The following is a 27,964-nucleotide window of genomic DNA, read 5'->3' on the forward strand; positions in this document are numbered from 1 at the left end:
ACAGTTATCTCCCAAAGTCACAAGGAGATTTAGGCGGGAAAGGGCAGAGATAAGAACTGATAAGCCTTTTTTTCTACTTCAGCATGTGAGCTAATCACTCAGTACTTACTGGTGAGTTGGAATTAGAACTCTCTACCCTCTTCCAACAAGTAGCATTGGGGTCTTTCAAGGGTAGATCTTTCCTATAAAATGGAAAAGGAGAGCTCCTGGGAATGTACTGAAAAGAAATGAAAGCACAGGTGTAGAAAAAGACTTGTATACAAATGTTTATACTAGCCTGAGTTGTCACAGTCAAAAAACAGAAATAACTCAAAAGTCTGTCAACTGGTGAATGGATCAAAACAATGTAGTATATTTACAGAATGGAACACAATTTAGCAATAGAAGCAAACTGATACATGCTGCTGCAGAATTGAGCCTTCACATGATGTGATCTGAAAGAAACCATATACAAAAGATCACATATGGTATAATAGCATTTATATATATTATATTTGTATAGCATTTATATAAAATATCCAGAGGAGGCAAATCTTCAGAGACAGAATATAGGTAAGTGGTTGCCTGGGGTGGGGGTGTGAATGGCAGTTACTGTAAATGAGCATGAGGAATCTTTCTGAGGCAATGAAAATATTCTGATGTTAGATTTTAGTGACGGTTATATAACCCGGTAAATTTCCTAAAAGTTATTCAGTTGTACACTTAAGTGGGTGAATTTTATGATGTGCAAATTATACCTCCAACAAAAGCTATTTTTAAAAATGGTAAGGGAATAGCTTGTTCCTAAAATACCTCAAGGTTATTTAACTCCATTTACTCGCCAGCTACCTTGTTACTCCTTCCATGATACTTCTGTTCTCAACACCCAGAGTATCAGAAACTTATGCCCCTCAGGACACATTATTCTGTAGCTAAAGCTAACATTATTTTTTTGGAGATCTTTGTACTTAGTGGGCATTTACTCATTCTGCCTTTTTATTCGTCCCATAACCCTATCAGATATACATTATTATTAACTGTATTTTAATAATAAGCAAAAGAAATAATTTATTCAGTGTCATACAACTGGTAAAAGTTGAGGAGAGGCTTGAACCCTTGATTTCTGAACTTGAACCCTCAACTACCATGCCCCTGCCTCTCCATTAGGTGTTTATGAAGGATTGTTGGATTTTTTTTAAAAGGTGAGTTTTGGTAGCTAGTTTCTTAAGCTGGCTTTGCAACAGACAGTGGGCACTTGGATGAATAATTTCTTTCACAATTTAGTACACTTAGGAAAATAACATGTTTATTACTTCCTGTAATTTATTTCTAAAGTGATATGATAGAGTAGTGGTGTAAAGATTTCCAAGGTTTTTGAACTGAGTTATTAAAGAATAGCAGAAGATTTCCTTTTGGCCACCGGCCATGAGCTTTATCAACAGAAGTATCCATTCTTTCCCTTTAACACGTCTTTAATTTATTATGGCAGGTTTATGTAGCAGGTTTTTATTGATGGTTTTTATTTTTTTGTGGTTGTTTTCAAAGACAGAATGCCAGTGTATATTGCCATGGGCTTTATTTTCCTTGATTTCTTTTTCTTTTTAATTTAATGGTGGAAAAATTTTATGGTTAAATGTCAGCAAGAGGTAGAAACTATATTTAAATTAAATGATGGCTTTGGGAGAATGGAATGAAAAAAAGCAAAGGATGAGGATTAGACTCAGGAACTTGGATTAAAATCCAGAAATTGTACTAACACTTTGAGAAACTTGCTTACCTAATTAAATTAATTAATGAGAATGATATGATGCACTTTACAGCACTATTGTGAACATTGAAGGTCTAGAATTTATGACTATATCTATGTGCAGAAAGTAGTTGTTTAATTAAGGCCTATTGAGTTTTTTTTAAGTTTTAGGTTATTTTGTTTTATTGCATTTGCTTGTCAGACATTTTTTTTTTTAAGTGCTTTACTCCATACTGGTCCCTGGGAGTAAAAAGACTTATGAGGGTCTTTGCCTAAAAAAAATGTATACTCTAGGAGGGAAAACAAGTAAGAAACAAATAAAGGCAAGTATTATTAAAGCAAAATCACCAATTCTATTGAGAATTAAGCAATTGAATTATGAAAGAATGGAAAAAATTATACATTTCTATGGGATTGAAGGAAACAACTATTCAAGAGCATGGCCAGAGAATATGAGCAGAGATCAAAATGCTAAGAAGGAACCAACAATAAAAGGACTTCATGGAAAGAGCATTTCAAGAAGAAAGAACAGCTCATACAAAGGCTGCAAGCAGGTAAAGACCTTGGTGTGTCACAGAAGCTCAAAGAAAATTATTAAAGCTGAAACATTGCAGAAAGAATTAGAAGCAGATAATGCTTGATAAGCCATACAAATAATTTGAAAGTTTATTCTAAATAACATGGGAAGTCATTGGATAGTTTTGAGGAATAGTCTGATATAGAACCAACCTGACTAGGAACCAACCCAAAATGCCCATCAATGATAGACTGGATAAAGAAAATGTGGCACATATACACCATAGAATACTATGCAGCCATAAAAAAGGATGAGTTCATGTCCTTTGCAGGGACATGGATGAAGCTAGAAACCATCATTCTCAGCAAACTAACACAGGAACAGAAAACCAAACACCGCATGTTCTCACTCATAAGTGGGTAATGAACAATGAGAGCACATGGACACAGGGAGAGGAACATCACACACTGGGGCCTGTCAGGAGTGGGGGTGGATAGGGGAGGGATAGCAGGGGGTGGGGGGATTGGGGAGGGATAACATTAGGAGAAATACCTAATGTAGCTGACGGTGGATGGGTGCAGCAAACCACCATGGCACGCGTATACCTATGTAACAAACCTGCATGATCTGCACATGCATCTCAGAACTTAAAGTATAATTGTTGAAAAAAAGAAACTCTTTGAATTGGAAGGAGCAAAATCAGAAACAAGAAGTACAGATAGGAAGCTGTTTTCAGTACTAAACACAGGGAGAAATGGGACTCTGCACTGATGTAATACATTGCAGGAAATGGAGAGAAGGGTTTAATCTATTTGGGATGAAGACAGCAGGACTTGTTTAAGGTTGAATGAAAGTGGAGATATAAAAGTTGGAATCAAGACCAAGTAAGAGTTGCTGTACCTGTGTTTCCGACTTGAGATATTGGACAGTGCTATTTACAGAGATAAGGATTGAAGAGAGGTTTCAAGGCAGAATTGAGAGTTCTCTTTTGAGTATATCATGTTTGCAATATTTCTGAGTTACTCCATGGAAGGTAACTGGTATTGAGATGATAAGAAACTTGGAACGCTGCTGGAGGTGTAAATCTGAAGTCATTAGCATAATAAGGGTAATGGACATAGGCAAATTGTTGGGAAAGTTTCATTCTTCTAACAATAAAGAAATTAGAATCCTTGGGTTCATTTCCTTATGATATACCATATTAATTAACTTATAGTATCTACTGTATCTGGTACCAACAGAGGGGTTAATATAAAAATTCCCAATGGGTTTCTTCTTATATTATATTCTAGAGGATGGAGCAATCAAATTTGCTGCTTCTGATCCCATTTTATTTAAATAAACTAGTCAGGATTAATACTAGCTTTTAAAACACTATAGGTCATTGGAATCACTTGGTTTGGTTTGGGATTGATTATTAATAATATTATTAAACTGCTGGATGTTGACTTTATACTAAATTTTGTACATGTAGATGCTCTTATTATCATGTATACAACTGACTAAGGACCTACACTGTACCCTACATTGTGACAAGTATTGGGGAGGCAGAGATCAGAGATTGTGTCTTTTTCCACAAAGTGAGTCTAATTGGGAGAAAACAGACATGTGAATATATAATTATTATGAAATGTGAAACATCCCATGTTCTAGGATGATAGCAAAAGATAAACATCGAAAGGTTAGAAGATATTTCATGGAAAACCTGATATTTAAGTTGAATCATGAGGGAGGAGCAGAAACTGCTAGAAAAACAAGGTAGATGAGAATAATCCACTGGAAAAAAAATCGGTAAGGCAGAAAAAGTAAAATATCATTAAAAAAATCTCTTGTGGTTAAATTGAGTATTGAATGCAGCACTTAGTATAAGGCCTGACACATATCAAACATTTAATAAATATCTGTCAAATGAATGAATTATTGAATAAATCAGCGAAACAATTTTGCTTAGTAAATACAATTTACTAAATACTTACTGGACTACAGCTTCTGGGCAAAGGAAGTAGGAGATGGCTTCTTGTGCATAGATTTTATGTTGTCAAAATGAGATATACAATATATACCTACATATGAAATTCCTAGAGACAATATCAACAGGTATATCATAATGTAGGTGTAAAGTGTATGTGTTTGTGTCTTTGTGGGGATTGAGAGAGACAGCAAGGTAAGAAGGAGGAGAAAGGAAAGGAAGGAAGACACAAAATAAATTTTAAAAAGCATCTTGTGGGAAATTGCATAAAAACATGAAAGGAAATTGCTCAAAGTGACATGGACTCTAAGCTGCACAACAGAAACTATCAACTATTGAGATCAGGACGGGAAAACAGTACCTGAATATTAGTTTTAGCCCAAAGAGAATAAAATAGTCAAAGTTGACAGTAGAAAGTCAAAACGAGAGACTCAATTAACTAAGGAAGAAGAGGACACAGAGTCTTACACATGAACAAGGACAATTATTAGAGACTAGGAAACAGTCAATGGAAGAACAGGACACAGGAACAAATTAAGAGTTGATCCTATTTAATTTTAGTCCTGACCCAGGTTTGGCTTTAAAGGGACAGGTTTTTGCTTTCTGAACCAATGAGTTGATATCTTAAAGATACCATTGAGCCCTGCCAGAAGCGATGGGCAAAACACAGCTAAAAGAAGAGAAGCTTTTTTTTTTTTTTTTTTTTTTTCAAAAAGCAACAAAAGAAATTGCAAAAAGAAACACTGAGGCTGGAGTTGGAAAATTCTGCTAAAATTCATTTGCAAAAAGTAATGGTTCACTTGAGGTAAGAGTGAGCAAGTTCAATGGCAACGCTTATTATGTTTGGAAAGGAAGCTAAAGCTCCTTATTTTTTGAGGATGTCACTTTTTGTTGAAAACCATGCATACGGAATGCTCTATAAGGTTTCGATTAAATAGGAACTGAATTAAATACACAATTATTTCTTACTTTCTCATGACAGAATTAACAAATAAAGCTTTCCTTACTTTGTAAACTGGCAGAATGAATGTCATCACTCATTTATCCAGTTGGTTTTTGTATGAAAGTGGATAGTGCAACTGTTTAATTCCTGAAATTCATATAATCAGAGCTCTGCAACTATAAATGTTATTATCTATAGTTCTTATAACTTTGATTCCACTGTTTCTTTAGAGTCAGTGCTTTCAAGGTATATTTCACAACAGTAGTTCTGATAGTCTAAACTTATTCAGGTTAACATGTTTTTGTGTCATACACATGCTGATCAATTTATGCTATCATGGATAACTTATTTCACTGTACATTTATAAGAAATAATTCTCAATCCTTAGTGTTGTACTAATCAAATATTCCATGTTGCCTCAGCTGCAATTATAATTACTTTTCAAAAAGTGGATTTGCTCTTGAACACTATGCATATTTAAATTATCTATTAGATGATCCGTGTAATGTTAATAGCAGTCCTCATGTAATTTGATATACTAGCCTAAATAGGAAGGTATGCTTTTGCTTATGAAGTCTGAATACATTGTTTTTTAATGAGTTCTCCTACACTAATGAAAGGGAAACTTGTTAATATGTTAGTTGCAATGTTAAGATTCAACTTAAGGAGGTCTTGAGCTCACCTCAATTTTTATTAAGTTGGTAGACCTTAAAAATGAGAAATTGACACTTTAAGGTTGTATTTATATCATCTTTCCTATTGAATAGCAGTAATTTTGCTAATAATACTTATGACAGCTCTCCCAGTCTGTCAAACTCTTCTACAATCTTTTTACCTGCATGGCCTTGCACATAATATTTCCCCTTCCTGGAGTGCTCTTCCTTTTTGGCCTGCAAAATGCTCATTCTTCAAGACCTAGTGTGAGTCTCACCTCCTTTGGGAAGTCTTCCTTGATAAGGCCTATTGTCAGCAGAACTACGTCTTTCCTTATCTGCATTCCATAGCACCATGTACATTTCTCTGTACTGCTAATGATGTTGTTTTGGTACTGTGTGTTTGCAAGTTTTCCTCACCCTCGAGATGGTGGAGTTCTCGAAAGAAATAACCTCATTGTATTCTTTCTTGTATACTGATACCTAACACAAGTTCTGATGCATAATAGGTATCCTGTAAATATTAGTAAATTCTATTGAAAAGAAAATCTCAAATAGGTATTTAAACCTTGATTTTTTTCAATGTTTTTATGCATTTATGTCTCGCCTGCCAGTACAGTTATAAATTCAGTAAGTATGGAAACTATGTATGTTTTTCAATATCCTCATGGGAGTGTATAAAACAGTACTTTTTAATATTGTAGATAATCAAATGTTGTATATTAGCTGTCAGTATTATTCATCAGTCAGCATACTATCATAGAAGACATAAAGTCATTATGTGCATTGTTTTACACAAACGTAGCACTTATTGAAATTATTCAGATGTTAGGTTTGTATTTTGCTTTTGCAAGGCTGAGGAAGCCTAGTATACACTTGGGATAACTTAAATACCAAAGAAGGCAAAGATAGTTTGCTCTCAAGACATGCAGTTTTTTCATTTCTGGACATGTCCTGGGCTACAGAGGAGGCTCCTGCCCTAAACAGAGTCCTAGGCCCAGCAGCATTTGCCACTAGGTGATTGCAGTGCCCTGGGACCTTGAGTGAACATCTGGTAGCCAGGCAGTACTCACCATGGGTCTGGGGCCTGGGGAAGAGACTCCTCTGCTTATGGAAAGGACAGAGAAGAGTAGAAAGGGCTTTGTTTTGTGGCTCGAGTGGCAGGTCATCTCTGGTAAATAGAGCACCAGGTAGATTCCTGAGGTTTCTGACTCCAGGCCCTGGCTCCTGGATGTCCTCTCCAGACCCGCCTGGGACCAGTGAAACTTGCCGCCCTGAAGGGAAGGACACAGCCTGGTTATCAGAGAAATGCAAATCAAAACTACAGTGAGGTATCATCTCACCACAATTAAAATGATTTTTATCTAAAAGACAGGGAATAACAAATGCTGGCAAGGATATGGAGAAAAGGGAACACTATTACACTGTTGGTGGGAATGTAAATTAGTACAGCCCCTATAGAGAACAGTTTGATAATCCTTAAAAACAAAAACAAAAACAAAAAAAAAAAAACATGGAAAATAGAGCTACCATATAATCCAGATATTCCTGGATAGGGAAAGAAGTTCTAATTGTATATCAAAGACATATCTGCACTCCAAGCTTTATTGCAGCACTATTCACAATATCCAAGATATGGAAGCTACTTATGTGTCCACAAAAGACAAATGGATAAAGGAAATATGGTACATTAACACAAGGGAGTACTATTCAGCCATAAAAATGAATGGGATCCTCTCATATGCAACAACATGGATGACACTGGAGGTCATTATGTTAAGTGAAATAAGCCAGGCACAGAAAGACAAACAGTATGTTCACACTTATTTGTGGGAGCTAAAAATTAAAGCAATTTAACTCATGAAGATAGAGAGTGGAATCATGGTTACCAGAGTCCAGGAAGGGTACTGGGGCTGGGGAGAATGGGGATGGCTAATGGATACAATAATATCATTCTTTAGACTAAATAAGATCTCATATTTGCTAGCACAACAGGTGGCTACACTCAAACTAATTTGCACATTTTGAAATAACTAAGTGTATAATTGAATTGTATGTAACACAAAGAAAGGATAAAAGCTTGAGGTTAGAGATATCTCATTTACCTGATGTGATTATTACACATCGCATGCCTGCCTCAAAGCATCTCATGTATACCATATATACCAACAAATTGGAAAGCCTAAGCTAAGAAGGTAAGTTTGTAGACATATACATCCTACTAAGATTGAACCATGAAGAAATCCAAACCTGGAATAGGTCAATTACAAGTACCAAGATCAAGGATGTAATAGAAAGTCTCCCGGATAAAAGCCCAGGACCCACTGGCCTCCCTGCTGAATTCTACCAAACATTTAAAGAAGAATTAGCACCAGTCCAGGTCAAACTATTCGGAATAGTTAGGAGGAGAATATACTTCCAAACTCATTATATGAGTTGCAGGATACAAAATCAATAGAAAAATCCATAGTATTTCTATATGTCAGCAATGAGCAATCTGAAAAAGAAATCAAGAAAGTAATCCCATTTACAATAGCTGTAGATAAGATAAAGTACCTAGGAATTAACCAAGGAAGTGAAAGATATCTACATGAGATATGATATATTCCATATATATATATAGTATATATATTCCATATATCAAATGTAATGTAAGAAAGAGTTCATGTCCTCTCCAGGGTGCCAAAAAAATGAGCCTATGAAGAAAATATAAAATGAATATATCCTGTTAATATAATCGTTATTGACTACGAGGCACTGTGCTTGACACTCAGGGGTTCAAAATCTTTTTCCATCTCTTTACATTTCATTGGCTGGAATTAGGTCATTAATCAAAGCAAAGGATAATAGGATTATCCTATGGACCCAGGGTGAAGAGTTCACCTTTCTTGAAATCAAATAATCTCACCCATACACCTGAATGAAATTTTAGTTTATATATATATATATATATTCTTTCTCTTTTCTTCCTTCCCTTCTTTTTCTCCTTCCCTTCTTCTCTCTCTCCCTCTCTCCTTCTTTCTTTCCTTCCCTTCCTTCTTTTCTTTCCTCCTCCCTCTTCTCCCACTCCCTCCCTCCTGCCTTCCTTCCTTCTCTTCTTCCTTCTCTCTCTCCATATTTTTCCTTCCCTTCCTCCTCCCTTCTATATATATAGAGAGAGGGAGGGAGGGAGAGGGAGGGAGGGGGGGGAGAGAGAGAGAGAGAGAGAGAAAGGCCATTTCTCAATGTGGCGGTAATTGACTCATATATATTTCAACACTTGGTGAAAATTTGACAACACTTCATCAATTCATTGCCAAAAGGCATTAGAGATTCTTTTTAGATTTCAATTATACCATCAATTCCCTTTAATTCAATTCTGCATGCTTCTGCACATTTTTTTTTTTTTTTTTTTTTTTTTTTTTTTTTTTTTTTTTTTTTTTTTTTTTTTTTAGACGGAGTTTCGCTCGTTACCCAGGCTGGAGTGCAATGGCGCGATCTCAGCTCACTGCAACCTCCACCTCCTGGGTTCAGGCAATTCTCCTGCCTCAGCCTCCTGAGTAGCTGGGATTACAGGCACACACCACCATGCCCAGATAATTTTTTATATCTTTAGTAGAGATGGGGTTTCACCATGTTGACCAGGATGGTCTCCATATCTTGACCCCATGATCCACCCGCCTCGGCCTCCCAAAGTGTTGGGATTACAGGCTTGAGCCACCGCGCCTGGCCGTTTCTGCACATATTAATTGAACATTTACTAAACGTTATGCATTGGTCAAGTTGCTGTTAGAATGGAAATATTTTGAGGGAAAGCAGACTGGAATTCTATTTATTTCTGGCTATTTCTCTTATCTCTTAAGTGATTTAGAATGAATTAGTTGACTTCTTTGACATCAGACTTTTAATCTCGTGAGAGTGATATGAATCTCAATCACATAGAAAGTCATTAGAAAAACAGTAGTAGTATGGTGTTTGTCATCTAGCTGCTTCTCAACAAACATTAAACTTCTGATTCACCTAAATGAAGTGCCCCTTTTCACCACGTCACCATATATACTGTAGAAGAAGGAAGCGTGAAGGACTCCTTTAGAAGGCAGTTGCCAGCTACAAACAATGGGACTCTAGGTTGTTTTCCAGATGTCCGTATTTTAACAGCATAATTATATGCTGTATTTTTAGGGGAGAATGTGTGCCAGGTCAGTATTATAATTCAGTTTCAATTACAGTAACTGTTGTGTGTTGTAGGCTAGCCAAAATTTGGCAGGTAGCCTGTGCACAAGCCCTGGATTTAATAGGAGTAATGGCTCTGCAAGGCCGCTTTGGCTCCTCATTACTGTCTCCTTCTGATTTAGTGGGGGCCTTCTCCCCTGAGGTTGGGTGTAGACACCATCTCCTTGACTGGCTCAGGTTTCTGGGAAGATGTTCATTCTCCCTTAGAACTGCCAGAAATCCATCTTATATTTTCTGTTAAGTACAGTGGAACAAAACTTCCTTCCTTCCTTCCTTCCTTCTTTCCTTCCTTCCTTCCTTCCTTCCTTCCTTCCTTCCTTCCTTCCTTCTTTTCTTCCTTCTTTCCTTCCCTCAGTTTCTCCCTCCTTCCTTTCTCTTTTCTTCCTTCCATTCCTTTTTCTCCTTCCCTTCTTCTCTCTCTCCCTCCCTCAGTCTTTCTCCCTTTCCTTCCTTCCCCTTCCCTTTCTTCCCTTCCCTTCCTTCTTTTCTTTCCTCCTTCCTTTCTTTTCTCCTCCCTCTTTTCCCACTCCTTCCCTCCTTCCTTCTCTTCTTCCTTCTCTCTCTCCACATTTTTCTTCCCTTCCTCCTCCCTTCTTCCTTCCTTTTCTTCTTCCTCATACTTGTGTTCCTTTTATTCTTCTCCCCTTCTTCCCCCTCTTCCTCCTCTTCCTACTCCTCCGTCTTCCATTTTGTATTGTCACTCACTTAATGAATCCTTTTGCCAAAAGCCTCTTCATATTGTCTACAGTTAAATATTTTATTCCATTTTTTCTTATTGGATCTATCTTGTACCACACTTAGAAGTCTTCTCTATTACCTATATTTACATCCTCCCAATATTTGTAGAATCTTATCATATTCCCTGGTTGTCACTTAGTCAAGTAATAGGCTTTTATCTCCTTTAATCTGGCCTCATAAATCAAACCTTTGTTTTTCCTAATTTTTTAAAATCATTCCTTCAATGGTTTTTAATTTGTCTGTGTCTTTCTGAAATGGAAGTGCCTCTGAAATGGAACTAAATGCAGAGATTCAAGGCTGAAACCTTGCTGGCTGCATTTTGCCATTCTTTCTGAACAAACATTTCATAACAAATAAGTATAGTGTGGCTCTTTATCTTGCCAGTTCATTACTTTGCAAATGTATGCAGAATAACTTCTTACTGAGGTCTCTTGAAGCAGATGAAAAAATGCATTTTTTTTCCCAGAACTAAGGAGGCCAAAGGTTTAAACTCAGATTTACCACAATTCATGACCCTTCAGCTTGAATTCTGTGTCACTAACTTTGGTTTTTTTTTTTTTGAGACAAGAGTCTTGCTCTATTGCCTAGTGGCACCATCTCAATTCACTGCAACCTCTCAGGTTCAAGCAATTCTCCTTCCTCAGCTTCCAAAGTAGTGGGTTTTACAGACGCGCACCACCACACCCAGCTAATTTTTGCATTTTTAGTAGATGGGGCTTCACCACATTGGCCAGACAGGTCTCAAATTCCTGACCTCTAGTGATCCACCCTTCTCAGCCTCCCAAAGTGCTGGGATTATAGGCATGGGTCACCTCATCTGGTCTAGGAATCAATACCGTCAAATCTCATCTACAGGACCCAGACTGGGGTCAGGCAAGCAATGCTCACAGGGCACTGCCCTTGCACAGTCCTGAGAATGAGCACCACCTTACATTTTCATCTAAGATGCCTCACTAAAATAACAAAGTAGGTATAAAAATACTTTAAAATATGTGAAGACATAGACAAATATAAGCTCTAGCCATCATTGTCCTTCACCAGTTCTACCCCACACAATTTTTTTTTTCTTTTCTTTTTTTTTTGAGACGGAGTTTTGCTCTTGTTACCCAGGCTGGAGTGCAATGGCGCGATCTCGGCTCACCACAACTTCCACCCCCTGGGTTCAGGCAATTCTCCTGCCTCAGCCTCCTGAGTAGCTGGGATTACAGGCACGCGCCACCGTGCCCAGCTAATTTTTTGTAATTTTTAGTAGAGACGGGGTTTCACCATGTTGACCATGATGGTCTCGATCTGTTGACCTCGTGATCCACCCGCCTCGGCCTTCCAAAGTGCTGGGATTACAGGCTTGAGCCACCGCACCCGGCTCACAATTTTTAACAGTAGAATGATTATATACTTGGAGCTTACCCATGCCAAACCCTTCTTCACAGTTTTCTCAACTCACCCTTTCAAGTTTCTCAGTGCCAAAGTATGCTGGCCGCTGCCTAGCCAGGCACCTTCAGGTCGGAACACCTAAATTGGTAAACCATTCAGTCACAGAGATTATTTCCTCATCCTCCCATCAAAATGTAATTATTTAGATGCCTGTTCCCTCAGAACCCTGCTTATCTGCTTCCTTGACAATAACTTGCTTATCAGATGAAATTGTGTTTGTTGTTGTGTCTGTAAGGAAGTACTGGTTTAATGTGTAATCCATTTCAGATCACAAATTTGCAATTTCAATAAGGTTAACTGTAGAAATGATGCTTTTCTCACCAAGTGCTTCAATGCATGGCTTGGAAAACTTTTCTGAAGATGAACTACAGTAAGAAGTTTACTTTTTTAAAATCATAACCCAGAACATAGAGAAAAACACACACAAAAAAAACTAAAAAGGATTTCACAAAATAATGCCTTTTCAACTTGTGAAACATTCACCTGTTCTATTCTTTTTTCTTTTTCTTTTCTATTCCATACTGCTAATCATGAATCTATAAAGTTGATTTTGTTATCCATTAGTGGGACACAACCAGTTTTGAAAAACAAAAACACACCCTAAAGGATTTTGTTTTAGTGGACCTGAGCCTATGGTGGTGGAAAAGTTTTTACCATATGTCTGTTTGCCTCTGTATGTATGTCTTGTGTGTATCTGTGTAGGGTGGCCAGGAGAAAATACTGGATGGACTTGACTAGGAGTAGAAAGAAGTTCACTTTCATAATGGGAGGACTATCCCGTGTGCATAGATAGTTAACAGGCTACTAGGTGATTCAAGTTTCTGAGGAATTCAGCAAGATGTGATGAGACTAGACATACATTACGCTGGAACATCCAGGAGAAGGCAGCCTCCAGAGATGCAGAGTGGCGGTAGGATTAGAAGAGTTTCTAAGAAAAGATTCCTTATAATTGAGAGGCAGGTACTAGAAGTAAACTATGAATTTAAACATTAGGGGAAAACTAGTTATAAGAACTGGAGCATAAGTTCAAAGCAGGGCTACAGGCAAGGATCACTCCATGTATAGCATGTGTCTGTTGATTTGTTACTTCGTAAGTCCATTCTGACTGCAGATATGATTTGTCCAAGTACCTGTCAATTGCGACCAAATGATCAAAACTGTAAGCAAATCCAGCATAATCAAGCAGAACTAGTAGACCCTGGGAAGCAGACAGGTCTTGGCTCCCTGTAGATCTTTTCCATTTCTCCCGGCCTGTGAATAGACAGGGTCTAAGTACCAGACTAGAATTTGCACCTCCTTTAATGTATTTTAGTACATTTTTTCTCCAACTTACTTTATACATTCTGTCTTTAAATTGCCCCAATAGGTCCTGTGCTTAGAGTTGTTCCTCATTCTTCCCAGGTGTGCACAGCCATTATTAATTTAGTAAAATTCTGGAGTTCCAAATTTTTAACAGGAGGGATTATATTGAGCTTTTTTTTTCACAGCTTGTTTATGGCCTAAATATAATTCCCTTTCAAACAATTTCTCATGGAAAGACTCTTTATGTTTCTAATGTCTAGGAAAAATATAAATTCAATAGGGTTTTTACTAACTCTTGTAAAATTGTAGGATTACATTCATAAAGAAAAATAAGCTACTCTTCATGCTCAGGCTCTTTAACGAATGAATCCTCAGTTCAGGTATAAACTTGCAATTAATAAGACACAAATCAAAAAGCACTGAAAAAAAACAAAACAGGATTTTAGAAACAAAAAAACACAAGTAGAGTAGTGTGTCATCATTTTCTCTTCCACTGTTTGGTGATACAATAGTGCCACAGTACTTATATACACAATGCATAACTCTCAAAAAATGTAAAAGCAAATAGCTGATAAAATATATAGAAAAATGACCTTTTCAAAATCCCATTTCAAACATTCAAAGTCAGTGGCTTAAGTGAATGGTGAATCTAAGATAGCTTTTCCAAATAAAGTAGAATTGCAGATGCTTTTTCTACCTTGAGTAGTAAGAAATTAATTATTAGGATGGCTTTGACTCACAATGATGCTATGAACTTCTAATTAGTGCAAGTAATGTAACAAGGATTGTACATAATTGAAATTTAATAACACTAAATGCTGATTCTTACCATTAATTACCACCTTCTTCTCTAGCAAACCTTTACATGAGCTAATGAGAATAGCTAAGTTGCTTGGGTGTCATTTTACCTCTCTTTTTGAATGTCTCCCGCTTTGGTAAAGCTGTTTACAAGAAGTAAAGCAGCAATCATCAAAATGAGATTTGAAGAGGTTTGGAAAATTTGAGCCTGAGGGCAGCCAGGTGTCAACTAGAGCAGGCAGGGAAGGACGATTTATAAATTGGATTTAAAAACAGTTCCTGTATTAGACTGTTTTCATGCTGCTAATAAAGACATACCAGAGACTGGGCAATTTACAAAATAAAGAGGTGTGTTGGACTTAAGTTTCACGTGGCTGGGGAGGCCTCACAATTCTGGTAGAAAGTGAAAGGCACGTCTCACATGGCAGCAGACAAGAGAAGACAGCTTGTGCAGGGAGCCTCCCATTTTTGAAACCATCTGATCTCGTGAACTCATTCACTATCATGAGACCAGCATGGGAAAGACCTGCTCCCATGATTCAATTACCTCCCATCCAATCCCTCCCACAACACATGAGAATTCAAAATGAGATTGGGGTGGGGCACAGCCAAACCATATTAGTTCTTAAAAGGGGATCTTCAAAATGTTTCTGCAAGGCCGTCATCATTGAACCCATTATATAGTTTCTCAATGATTTCTTGGTAAATATGCACACTTTGCATTCATTATTGCCACACATTGTCACCTTATATGTATAATAGTGAGTGTTTACTTGTTTACCAGGTTGTCAACATTATTGTTAAGAAACAACTCCTCAAAAAAAAAATCCCTGATTTATTTAAATACATATTTGATTATTTTATTTCCTCCATACATGGTTACCTTTTAGTCCCAAAAGAGAGCTATGGAGAAATTATTAAAGGTGGTTTCTTTCTCAACACAGAATAGCAAACATATTTTTATAATTTCATATTAGTTAATAAAAATTATTTCTATGTTCATTAATCCAAATGTGCTGATTGACTTTATATTAAAATCATTAAGGATTTAAAATATGAAAAGGGAATGTTGGCATGTAAGTAGAGAGTTTGATCAAATCCAGGCTACTGTAAAAACTATTTGAAATAATTGATACTTCAGACCAGTTGCCAAGTTTTCCCTTTGCTAATGACAGGCATTTATATCTCACAAGAACACTAAACCATCTTGCAAATATCTCTTGAATGGCCACCTAAGAAATGTGAAGGACAGTGCAGTTCACAAGAGCAAACTGATGTTACCTTTGAGAATACCATGTCGGGCATTTTGGGTACCTAAAGAAATGGAATATATATTATAAAACCCTGAGCCAGCAATTCCCAGCACAGAAGCTGACTTCTGTAAATTTTTTCTGTATTTTCTGCTTGTTTGTTTGTTTTCTGAGAAAGAGTTTTGCTTTGTCTTTCAGGCAGTGGTGCAACCTAAGCTCACTGCAACCTCTACCTCCCGGTTTCAAGCAATTATCCTGCTTCAGCCTCCTGAGTAGCTGGGATTACAGGAACACACCACCACACCCAGCTAATTTTTTGTAATTTTAGTAGACTGGGGTTTCACAGCATTAGCCAGGATGGTCTCAATCTCCTGACCTTGTGATCCGCCCTCCTTGGCCTCCCGAAGTGCTGGGATTACAGGTGTGAGCCACTGCACTCAGCCAGGTTGTCTTAAAATAACTCTGGATTTTCCAGTTCAATTAGCTAGGTATTTTGTTGGTTAAGCTTCTGTACTTGCTATCAAACTGGCTATCAACATGGCTCCCTTTTTATACATTAGTGCCAACTGGCTTCAAGTTCCCAGGTTGCCAGGCATCTCACTTTTCATGCACAAAGGTGACAAATAAAAGTTAATGATTAAAGTTTTCTGCCCTTTGAGTTATTTTCAGGACACCTGGAATGCTTAATGTGAAAAAATAAGTCTTTAATGATTGAATTATGGGCATAGTGATTTTTGTTGGAGTGTTATGCTTTTGGCTTAAATCTTCCTCGTGCCCTTCAGATAGCATGCCATTCATTTTTTGTCTTTCTTTTTTTCCTTTACATTCCTCCTTCATTTACTGCAACGTTTACTGATCAACTAATACATTTCAGATGCATGGATAAGTACTGAGGAGAGAAACATAAATCAGATATGGCCCCTCCTCCCCAGGATTCATAGTTTGTATAGGATATAGTATGTCAACCTGCTCATAAATCTCGAAAGGATCATTGTTGAATATATATACAAAGCAGAAAGAAGAAGGGGTTAATTCTGTCTTTGGAAGAAGGACTCATGCAAGACTCCTCCCAAGTGGAAAGATTTAAACTGATTCTTAAATGATGGGTAAGCACTTCTCAGAAGGAAAAGGAAGCAGTTGGGGAAATCAATCTGGCGTTTGGGCTATAGCAGTAGTTCCTCATGGCCTGAACAGTGCGAGCACAGGCTGTCAGGAGATGAGGATAGAGAGCTCCTTGGAAAGTTGATAGGGGTTTTGCATGCCTTGCTATGACTTTCAGATTTCATTCTGCAAACTGAAAAATACCAGCAAAATACCACTGAAAATCGAAATTGGGGAATTACATGTTTCTTTCACTTTGACAACAGGTATATGGTGGGTAGATCAGAAGGCAAGAGAGGCTTAATGGAATTGTGACAGGAATGTGTTGAGTGGATGCTGTAAATCAGACATGGCCCTAGATTCTGGGTATACCTTGGGAGCAAAATAACCATAATGCCCACCTTGTATTAATTATGACAATAACAATAGCTTTTATTTAATGGCAATTTGGTACTGTCTGGGAGCAAGATGTATTTTAAGGGTCATAGATCTTTAAACAATTCAGAGGTTAGGGCACTGACCCCTCAACCCCTCCACAGTTGAAAATCTATGTATAACTTTTGACTGTCCCCAAATTGAAGAATTGATAGCCTACTGTTTACCAGAAGCCTGACTGATCACAGTTGATTAACACATATATTGTATGTGTGTTATATGCTAAATTCTTACACTAAAGCAAACTAGTAAAAAGAAAATCATAAAGAAGAGAGACTATGCTTACCATTTATTAAGTGGAAGTAGGTCATCATAAAGGCCTTCATCTTCATCATCTTCACACTGAGTAGGCTGAGGAGGAGGAGGAAGAAGAGAAGTTGGTCTTGCCTACTCAGAGGTGGCAGAGGCAGAAAGAAGTTGGTGTATAAGTGAGTCTGTGGAGCTCTGACCTATGTCATTCAAGTCAACTGTATTTCAACTCAACAACTCTGAGATATTATTACTGTCTGTGTGGTATAGGTAATGTAACTGAGGCTGAGAGATGGCATCTACCCAAAGCCGTGTAGCCAGTGAAGTATCCAGTTAAGATTTGTGTCCAGGCCATATTTCACTAGCTCTACCTTGAGGAAGTAAATGGATATTCATAAGATCAGCCACAACTATAGTGGAAACATAGCCAGACCAGAGCAGCTAGTGCAATAAGAAGCAGGAAAAATAAAAATAAAACTATAAATACAAGAAGAATCTAAAATAAATGGAACCTGGAAGCTGTAGTGTTAAGGTCCCAAATATGGTACTCTTCATTTTTTTCTAGATAGTTCTCTCTGCCTTATACACTTCAGTAGATGAAGCCAGCTATTCAACATACACTCTAACTAGACTAGGTAGCCAGAGTTTTGCACTGGCATTTTCTGGCCATTATCCTTTCCTTGTTACCATGAGTTGTTAAAAGACAGCCTATACTCCAGGACTTTGCACCTTTCTATTGGCTTCTGTGCATTCAGTGGCCAAATGTCCAGTGGTTCTATGCTGAGCCTCCCCCCAGATATAGGTTGAAAAATGTGTAAGATTAAAAAAAATATCCTTCAGCCTCTCACAACCATAGAACACCTAGCATGCCACTCAGCAGTTAGAGGAGAAACCTGTTGTGGTAGGCAGAATTCTAAAATAGTCCTCAAGATTGTACACCTAAAATGGCTCTAATGTACACACTCTATATATTCCCTTTCCTTTGAGTGTGAGTTGGATTTGTGACTATGATAGAATATCACTGCCGTAATATTGGTACCCTATATGGGTGAAAAGATTTTGTAACTGTAACTAAGGTTCCTAATCAGTTGACTTTGAGTTAATCCAAAGGGACACAATCCCAAGTGAGCCTGACCCAATTGGCCAAACCCCAAAAAGAGGTCAGAGAAATTTGAAGCATGGAAACATTTCTTGCTAGCCTTGAAAGAGCAACCTGCCACATTGTAGACAGAACATGGCACAGAGAGCAATGTCTAGATGAGAATGATCCCTGTCCAACAGCTAGCAAGAAAACGGGGAACTCAGTCATAAAACTACAAGCAAATGAGTGCTTTGAACAAACTGTGATCTTAGAAGAGGACACAAAGCTTGATAAGATCACAGCCCCTGCCTACACCTGGATTTAAGACGGAATAGAGGACTCTGCTAACCCATACCCAGACTCCTTATCCACAGAAACTGAGAAGTAATAAATGTCTGTTGTTCTAAGTCACTCAGCTTGTGATGATGTGCTATGTAGAAGGAAACTATTAAATAATACTATAGTTCAGAGGGGTGCCATCCTGAGTTGTCAAACCAGCAGGCCATGCTAGACGGCTTGTTTTGATGAGTCTTCAAAAGAGTTTTAGTCTGCTCATGGTTCTGCACATATCCATAAAAACTAATCTTTAGTTCTTTGAGGCCACTTCATATTATTTAATGGGATACATTTCCATTGCATTGATGATAATTTTTCTTTTCAGTGTGGTCCTACTAACGGCATGTCCCTTGAGTTTTTCAAATAAAAATATACTTAATTAGTATTCATAATTCAATCCTAGTATAATTTAGTTATCATAGCTGTTATATTTAAAGTATTTCTGTTTAAAATCAAGGTTACTAACAAGTCATTCCATTAGAATTGTTAGTAATTAGACTACAGCATGTAAGCAAGAATAATTGTCAAGGGGATTGTTGTATTTTTTTTTACATTTTATATTTCTTTGCTGCGATAAGATAATAGAATAAACAATATATATACTCTATTACAGTGAGGAAGTTCAACATGTCAGCTGTAATGAGGAATAATTTGTTGGAAGAGACAATATTTTGAATGAAATCTGGCTAAATCTGCAACTAAGATTTTTATTAAGCAGGGCAAAAATCTGTTGAAATTACCCCTGGGTTTAATGATCACATAAATAACCTGATTCAATTGTTTGAATCTCACATGGGTTCATAATAAATGAATTATGCATCAGACAACTTTGTTTCTTTTGTTACTTTTATAGTATTGATTTAGATGAAGATTTGCCCCCGGGAGTCATGGGAAAAGGCTCCATGTGGCTGCTGTTTTGCTTTTTATTAGATCTCAAACTGAAATACCTACTTTATCTAAATCAGCTTCACACTTCCGAACATTTGTATCCATCAATTCTATTTACTTCACTTAGCTTGGCTATTAAGATGACTGCACATCAGTTCTGCCCTTCACTTAAGTGATTACATTTGGAGCTGAAAGACTGATTCTCCAGGGACAGATCAAAGATGGGAGCTAAGTTATGAAGCAATGCAGAAGAGTGTGGAATGGTTCACAGCCCTCTATCTCTACTAAAGTTTGTATCTAAAGCTCAGTGATGAGAGAAAGTTGTCATGAATGCAGGCAATGAATCACCTGAATAAAAACAAACAAACAAAAAACACTTTAAACATGGAATAGAAACTTGTGTCTATTCCTGATCAGTTTAAAATGCTCACTTTTATGAGAAGAAAAAGCTTTCCAGAGAAGTTTGAGAAACTGAAGGAACCCATTCTGTTCTTAATAATGTCAAGTTTGTAGAATGTGTGACTCTCAGCTAGTTTTGATAAGCTGGGATAATGTGTTCCTTACATGGGTGAGGGTGTTTGAGCAGATTAATGCAGTGTTTCTCATAGTGTGGTCCAGAGAAGTCCTGCATTGGAATCATTAGAACTTTCAACAAAAATGGAGATCCAGGGTCTCTACCTAAGACCTATGAAATTAGAATTTCTGGGAAAGGTCTGAGGATTCCTTTTTAGGGGGATTTCTAGTTAATGCTGATGCACAGAACAGGTTGAGCAACATGAGTCAATATGGATATATAACAACTTAGTTCTCTGTTCTGTCTTGCCAGTGCTGGACACTCTTACTACCAGTTCCTTCCCTCCCAGTTGTCTTCAGTCCTTTAAGAATGAAGTAATGTACAGCTTGAATGAGTTTTTGAGTCACTGTCTATTATTCCTTCATTTAACCACATTTACCCACTAAGCAGCTTGTGTTTGCTATTTATTCTTAGGACAAGGATGCCTGGTAAAGTCGGGGTGTGGTGTCAATCCTTCATCATTGAGGATTTGTCTAATCATGGAACTAAACTAAACACGACTAGACTAGTCTAGAACTAGAGTGTGATTCATGGATCATGGGGCTGATGAGACTTATGAAGCAGTCAAATATGCCCTTGAAGGTGGATTTCCTCAGCAGATGACAGGACCCTTTGAAACCCCACTTTAATCTGAGTTGAGTCTGTAGACTGATGCCCTGCCAACACCTCACAGATTCAGTTCATCCTGCGGAATGTTCCAGAATGGAAGGTGACAAAGATGTCCTCAAATATCAGTGTCCAAGAAAGTTATTTTCATGCTGTTTACATTTTTTTGAAGCAAGGATACCTAGGTTTCCATCATTTTTATGAACAATTTAAAAGCCAAGCCATTATAAGTTTATAATTTCTTCCTATACTACTCATGGTGAAATCTTGGTCAACCTCATGGGTGAGTATAAGCAATGTGTTTTTCTTAGAATTCCATCTCAATTGCAGATACCCTAGTCCTTCTTATCCATGTAATGGCTAGGAATAATAATAGTACTTGGCTTATTGAGTGTGTTATATGGACATATTAAGATAATTCAATTAGAACAGTACTTGATGTATAGCAAGAGCTCAGTAAATAACAATAATAATAGCTATTATTTATCCAGCATTTACATGGTGACAGTCTCTCTTCTAAGTGCTTTGTATGACTCATCTCAGTAATTTGCCCAAAGTCACAAGGCTCTAAATAAACAAAATGGGGATTTTAACCCAAGCATACTCTTAACCTCTGCATTGTACTGCCTCTGCCATAAATGCAGCTCATTGTCTATTCACATTGGTATTAAAATACATTTCTCAGGCTGGGCACGGTGGCTCACGCCTGTAATCCCAGCACTTTGACAGGCAGAGCCTAGTGGATCACGAGGTCAGGAGATCAAGACCATCCTGGCTAACACGATGAAACCCTGCCTCTACTAAAAATACAAAAAATTAGCCAGTCATGATGGCATGCACCTGTAGTCCCAGCGACTTGGGAGGCTGAGGCAGAAGAATTGCTTGAACCCAGGAGGCAGAGGTTGCAATGAGCCTAGATCGCGTCACTGCACTCCAGCCTGGGTGACAGAGTAGACTTCATCTCCAAAAAGAAGAAAGAAAGAAAGAGAGAGAGAGAGAGAGAAAGAGAAAGAAAGAAAGAAATACATTTCTCATGCAGTCCCTTCTGCTCGTTTTCTTTCAGTTCATTTTGAAGGGCCAAATTTGCTTTCTATTCACTCAATCATAGGATTCATCCAGGCTTCTCTTGGCTCAAGTAACTGCCAAAGGAAGAGAGTAAGTTCGAGGCAGTCACTGATGCTGATTTTGTACACCACAATGAGAGATGGCCTGAAAAATTAGGGAAAAAACTTTCCAGGAACACCTGGGCAAGTGATATGATGGACTTTGACTGTTCTTTCAGACTCTGAGTAAATTCTCTGGCAAGGCTGGGTGTGGTGGCTCACACCTGTAGTCCCGGCACTTTTGGAGGCAGAGGTAGGCATATCACATGAGATCAGGAGTTCAAGACCAGCCTAGCCAACATGGTGAAACCCCATCTCTATTAAAAAGACAAAAATTAGCTGGGTGTGGTGACATACACCTGTAGTCCCAGCTACTTGGGAGGCTAAGACAGAAGAATCACTTGAACTGCGGAGGCAGCGAAGTTTGCAGTGAGTCGAGATTGAGTCACTGCACTTTATCCTGTGTGAGACTTTGTCTCAAAAAATAAAGAGAATTCTCTGGCAAGACTAGTTTTCTTCTCCATTTGCCATGTAATATAGATTGCCTCTGCTAGGGGAAAAAAAATACCACCTAATATTTACATACTATGAGCCCAGCGTGATCTCTACAAAGCTGATCTTGGTTCCATTCCCCTACCTGTCACTATCATTAAAGCCTTTCCTTCATCTCATGGTACTTTCCATACTGTCTTAAAGACTTTTACCAGATGCTGCTTTGAATTTCAGGTGTTTTCAATGGCATCTTAAATATTATCTCTTGATCACTAGGGTCAGTTTTGGGTTTAAATCCTGGACCGGATATTTCTTGGTCCAATCCAATGAGGCCTCCATTCCTCAGTTTTCCCTTCCAAAATGGAGATAGCATTAGTAGCTGGCTCATAGGGTTTGACAGACTAGCATATTTTATATGGTTTATTTCACTGTATCCTCCTGTCAAATAGTGATTATTCTACACACATGAACTAATGTCATCTAAATTTTGTTTTTAATACATTTTAATCTAATGAGGACTGATGATAGATTTTTTTAAGTTTTAATGTTTGTGGGTACATAGATATATTTATGGACTGCAAGAGATATTGTTGTACAGGTATACAATGTGTAATAATCAGCTTATGGAAAATTGGGTGTTCATCTTTTTATTACTCATACCAGCTTATATGGTACCTGGACCACAACTTTAACAACTGAATAAAAGATAATAATCGGAAACAAAGTGAATGAGAAGACCAACTCATTGGGACTCTGTGGTGAAAGCACAGAGGAAGTTTGCCCCCCTTCTCCTCCTCTCTTCAGTGCTTTCCCAGCCTGGAATCTAGAAAGACATAACATGCCAGAATGCCTTTGTTCCCTGCCTCAGTTCATCAAAGGGCAAACTCGTCTTTCATTTTATAAAAAACATTGTTTTCCTTCCAAAAGTCATATTGCTGGAATCGAAGTAGAAATGGGTTCATTACTGTGAGTAACTGGTGATTTTGAATAAACTGAACTTTACGGGTATGCTCGGAAGTGCAAAAGTAAGAATGTCTCTCACTAAGCATGCTCATTTTTCTGGGGACAGGCAAGAGATAACTTTCATGCAGCAGTAGAGCCTGAGCTGAAGGACTCCCCAACATTACTTTGAAGAAACTTATTTAAACAGGGGCACTGAAACAGACTCGCACCCTCCTCAGTAGTTTCTTGAGAATACATAGAAATATGTGTTGCATCGTGGAGAAGAAAATTTTGGCAAACTGTCACAATAGTATCCCTTTTCTCCCACTGCCACTTCATATGTACCTGTTTCACACACACACACACACACACACACACACACACACACCTGGCAGGGGCACAGAACTTTCTTGTATCTAATATTAATGCAGAAAGGGCGAGAAATGTTTATTTATTTATTTTTCTTGCTCTGTCGCCCAGGCTGGAGGGCAGTGGCATGATCTAGGATCACTACAACCTCTGCCTCCCAGGGTCAAGCGATTCTCCTGCCTAGCCTCCTGAGTAGATGGGACTACAGGTGCCCACCACCATACCCCGCCGATTTACTCTTTTTAGTAGAGATGGAGTTTCACCATATTTGCCAGGCCGGTCTCAAACTCCTGACCTTGTGATTCACCCGCTTCGGCCTCCCAAAGTGCTGCGATTACAGGCATGAACTACTGTGCCTGGCTGAAAAATCTTTTAAAAAGTCACAATCAAGTGTTGGGTTACTACGCTGGTGATGTTTATTTCATTGAATGCTTTAGGTATTCCTGGCCACTGTTACATAAGACACATGGGAAATGTTATGAGTGTCAGCAAGCAGCTATCAACCCCACTGGCTTCAGATGCTTTGGGACATGGGGTAATTGACTAGTTTTTCGCAAGCCTTTGTTTCCTTATCTATAAAATGGAAATGTAAACCCTCTCTTCCTCAAAGAGGGGTTGTAAGAACGGAAGAGTCTATGTGTTAGGCCCACTGCTTGACGACATATGTACTCCACAGAGATTTAGTATCGTATTGCACCTAATCCTCACAACACTTCCCTGAAGGAGAAATATTGGCCTAATTTTAAAGACAGACGAACAGAAGTTTCACGAGTTTAAGTAACCCAAATGAGGACAAAGATTTGGAGTCAGTATTTAGGTTTCCTCTTTCTGCTGGATGCTCTTATATTTCTCTTTTCGAAGGGAATTCAAGGCGCTCCAGGAAGAAAACATATTGGATTAATATTTTAGTTTGAATCCGCGCTGTGGCTTGAAGGTAAGTTGCATATGTAGTTAAGTAACTTTACCTATTTAGATTGCAGTGTTCTTTTAGCTGACAATGATGGGATGAGTGTGGATGCTATCCGAGGTACTTATCATCCTCCACACCAGTGATTTGAAGATATTTTGGGCAGGGCAACCTTCTTGGCTGCCTTCCTTGTATTGCTTTCATTGTTCACATGGGCAGAAACTGCAAATCATATTCACATTAAATGCTGAAGATAGACCACAGCCAATATGTTTGAGCATGCAGTGCTCATGTCTCACCTTAAAAGGAAGCAATAGGAATAGGGCTTCCAAAAAAAAAAAAAAAGGTATGGAAATCTCTCAGGCTCCACAGGCAGATGAGGCATTTTGGTAACAGGAAATTGGGTTGTGCCAGAACAGTGAGAGAGCAGGGAGCTTCTTAGGTGAGAATATCAATCAGATTATTCATTCAACAACCACTCACTCCCTCTTATTCACCAGGCACCATTCTACAACCGAGGATATTACATTGAACAAGAACAAAAATCTCTAAGCTCTTAGGTAGAAGTTTATATCCTAGCAATTCTGGCAGGAGACATGTGATAAACAAATATTCATGCCAGGTGGTGACAGTGCTTTGGAGGAAAATATCACTGGTTCAGACGGGAGTGACTCCAGGGCCAGGTGAGGGAGGTTTTCCTAAATAGTGTGTTGAGAAAGGGCCTCTCTGTGATAGGAGTTTGGGAACTAAGACCTACACAAGTCACTGATTCATGGGAGTATAGGAGGATAAGCACTGGAAGAGAGGGAACTGGAAGGACAAAGGCTTGAGCTAATGAGGCAAACATTAAAAAAAAAAAGAAAAGAAGTTTCATGGAAGAGTTTCAAGAACTTGACAGGCCATGGGAAGAACAACATAATAGCAAAGGAACCTGTAACTGTGACATCCAGATCGAGTGGAAGGAGCCTCACTCTGATGCTCTTCGATAGTTCTTGCCTATAATATTTCTCAGCCCAAGTCATCAACTTTAAATGTGAATTGCAAAGGACTTGATGACTGATATGTTGAAGCCTTATGTGAGGCAAGCTGAAGGGTTCTGCAGAGTTCACTGTACTAGAAAAACAGAACTCACTTTGGAGTTCAGAGGTCGTTTGTGTTTAAGTAATATTGATGCTGTGAATGAGCAGGAAGAAAGATCCTTGAGTTTAATTAACTACTAGTTTATACACTTTTCATGTTCTAAAGTTACTGGGATTAATGGATAAAACAGAATGGCAGCCAGATGCGGTAGCTCATGCCTGTGGTCCCCAGCACTATGGGAGGCCAAGGCAAGAAGATCACTTGAGCTCCAGAGCCTGGGGTTGCAGTGAGCTGTGATCACACCACTACACTCAAGCCTGGGCTACAGAGCAAAACACTGCCTCTCTCTTTCAAAAAATAGAATGTCACAAATCAGTTTAGGGGAACATTTTAGGTGTAAGCTTCACTCCTGTGCTGATAAGCACTTGTGCCAATATTTGGATTTTTAATTTATTTAAAGCCCTGTTGGATAATGGGAAGGAATAATGGGTTTTGCATTAAACAAATGAGAATTTGAGGCTTGGTTCCATCATTCACCAGCTGTATGACCTTGAGCCTGCCACTTAAATTTTCTGAGGCTAGTGTTTCACCTGCAGATCATCATTCCTACTTTTAGAATGTATAGGAAGGAGTGATGCATTAAAGCATCTGGTATGTAGTAATCACCTAATCATTGATGACCTTTATTATCCAGCAAACGTCTATGAAGTACGAAGTGCCCTCCATGGAGGCACAGTAGGACTAGCTAGATTACCAAGGCATGATTTCTGCCCTCTGGAAGCCTACCCCTTAATGGAGAGAATGTATACCCACATGGGTATCATATAATACCTCATAAGTAGGAAAAATACCATAAAAACACAAAAAAGATAGACTTGATCTAATTCTGGTTGAAGTTTCATGAAAGAGTTTTAAGAACTTGACAGGCAGAGATGGTGTAGAAAGGTTTCTCTAAATAGACAGAGCAGTTTGAGCAAAGGCCTGGAAATGGAAAAGCCCCGAATATGTTTGGGTAAAGGAAGCTGTGCTGTTACGTAGAGTGTATTGACAGGGTCAGACCACCGAGGCCCAATCCTCAGGGAGGTACTGGATCATGGAGAGACCAGGATGACCTTCAAAGGAGCTTCAACTTTGTTCTGCAAGCAAATAGGGAGCCTTGGAAGGTTTCTGATTAAGAGAATAATGAGAGATTAATTCCTCTGGCAACCCAGCAAAACTGAGTAAAACATAGAGACACTTTTGAAAAACACTTGAGGTGGTAGTGATTGAGCACTCTTTTCTAGAAGTGTCGCTTCTAAAAGTGTCATTAATTCCCTCAACAGAGTGATGAGCTAGGGGCTGTTTTCATGCCTCTTTTTACAGATGAGGACATTAAGACATAGAGATGTTAAGTAACTTACCTAAGGTCACACAGCTAGTAAGAGATCCCAGTGGTCTGCCTCTGGAGTCTATATTCTGAACTGTTATACTCCCCTGTCTCAAAAGCCAACCCCAAGTGAAGGATGCTTGCATTCTACCCTGCTCTGCGTTTGCCTCGTCTCTTTGCCCTCTTCGGTTCTCAGTTTGTTCATCTATGAAACAGGAGACTTGAACTGGCTTTCTAAGATGCTCTCTCTCTTGCATTTTTTAAAAATTCTATATTTCATTGTGGACTTAGTCTATTTGGACAGAGTTAGGAGGAGGGAAAAAGATAAAATAGTTGTGCAAAACAGAGAGACAAAACTTCAGCTTTTTTTCTTTTTCAGATGTTTTTTTCTTCTCAAACTTTTCCTAGCTCTAAATTTACTTAAACCATTATTTATAAAGCATAGAAGGAACACATTAAATACTGTATCTATTTTGGTGTACTGATTGGTACCAGGTAGTGCATAGGAGGTAGCTGCTAACCTCTAAAATACTATGCAAATATGATGAATACTTATTAGTTTATTATTCCCATGCCGTGAAAAGATATGATAGTTACTAATCAAACCAGAATATTAGTTCTGACTGAGACTGAGCTTTCAGATAAGGTGACTCATTGAAAAGAAAGTCAACATGGAAGGACTCCTTAAGCCTCCTTTCAATCTGCGCTCAGCGAGATGGGACAAAATACACATTTGGATCTTCCTTACTGGTCAACAATGTCACTGAAACAGCTGAACGCAAGTTGTCACTCCACCTCTCAGCGTTTTCAGGTTTTCCTCCGTATTTCAAGGTGCGGGGGGCTCTGCTCCCTGTCTGCAGCGGGAGTCCAGCCCTTGCTTAGGTTCTCTTGTT

At 38.4% G+C, this 27,964-nt stretch overlaps 1 protein-coding gene and 1 long non-coding RNA gene across 5 annotated transcripts in view; one reads left to right on the plus strand and one right to left on the minus strand.

Annotated features, from left to right (window-relative positions):
• KCNIP4 (potassium voltage-gated channel interacting protein 4) overlaps window positions 1–27,964 on the plus strand; it is a 1,202,281-nt gene that overhangs the window by 622,395 nt on the left and 551,922 nt on the right. The window lies entirely within an intron of this gene.
• Window positions 326–27,951, minus strand: LOC118152403 (uncharacterized). Its single transcript, XR_004741181.3, has 4 exons — window positions 27,820–27,951; window positions 17,365–17,429; window positions 6,882–7,082; window positions 326–434 (listed from the first exon to the last, which is right to left on the minus strand). It is a non-coding gene; the product is annotated as an uncharacterized LOC118152403 (long non-coding RNA).

The sequence above is a fragment of the Callithrix jacchus genome, chromosome 3 (assembly GCF_049354715.1).
Source record: "Callithrix jacchus isolate 240 chromosome 3, calJac240_pri, whole genome shotgun sequence".
NCBI classification, from domain to species: domain Eukaryota; kingdom Metazoa; phylum Chordata; class Mammalia; order Primates; family Cebidae; genus Callithrix; species Callithrix jacchus.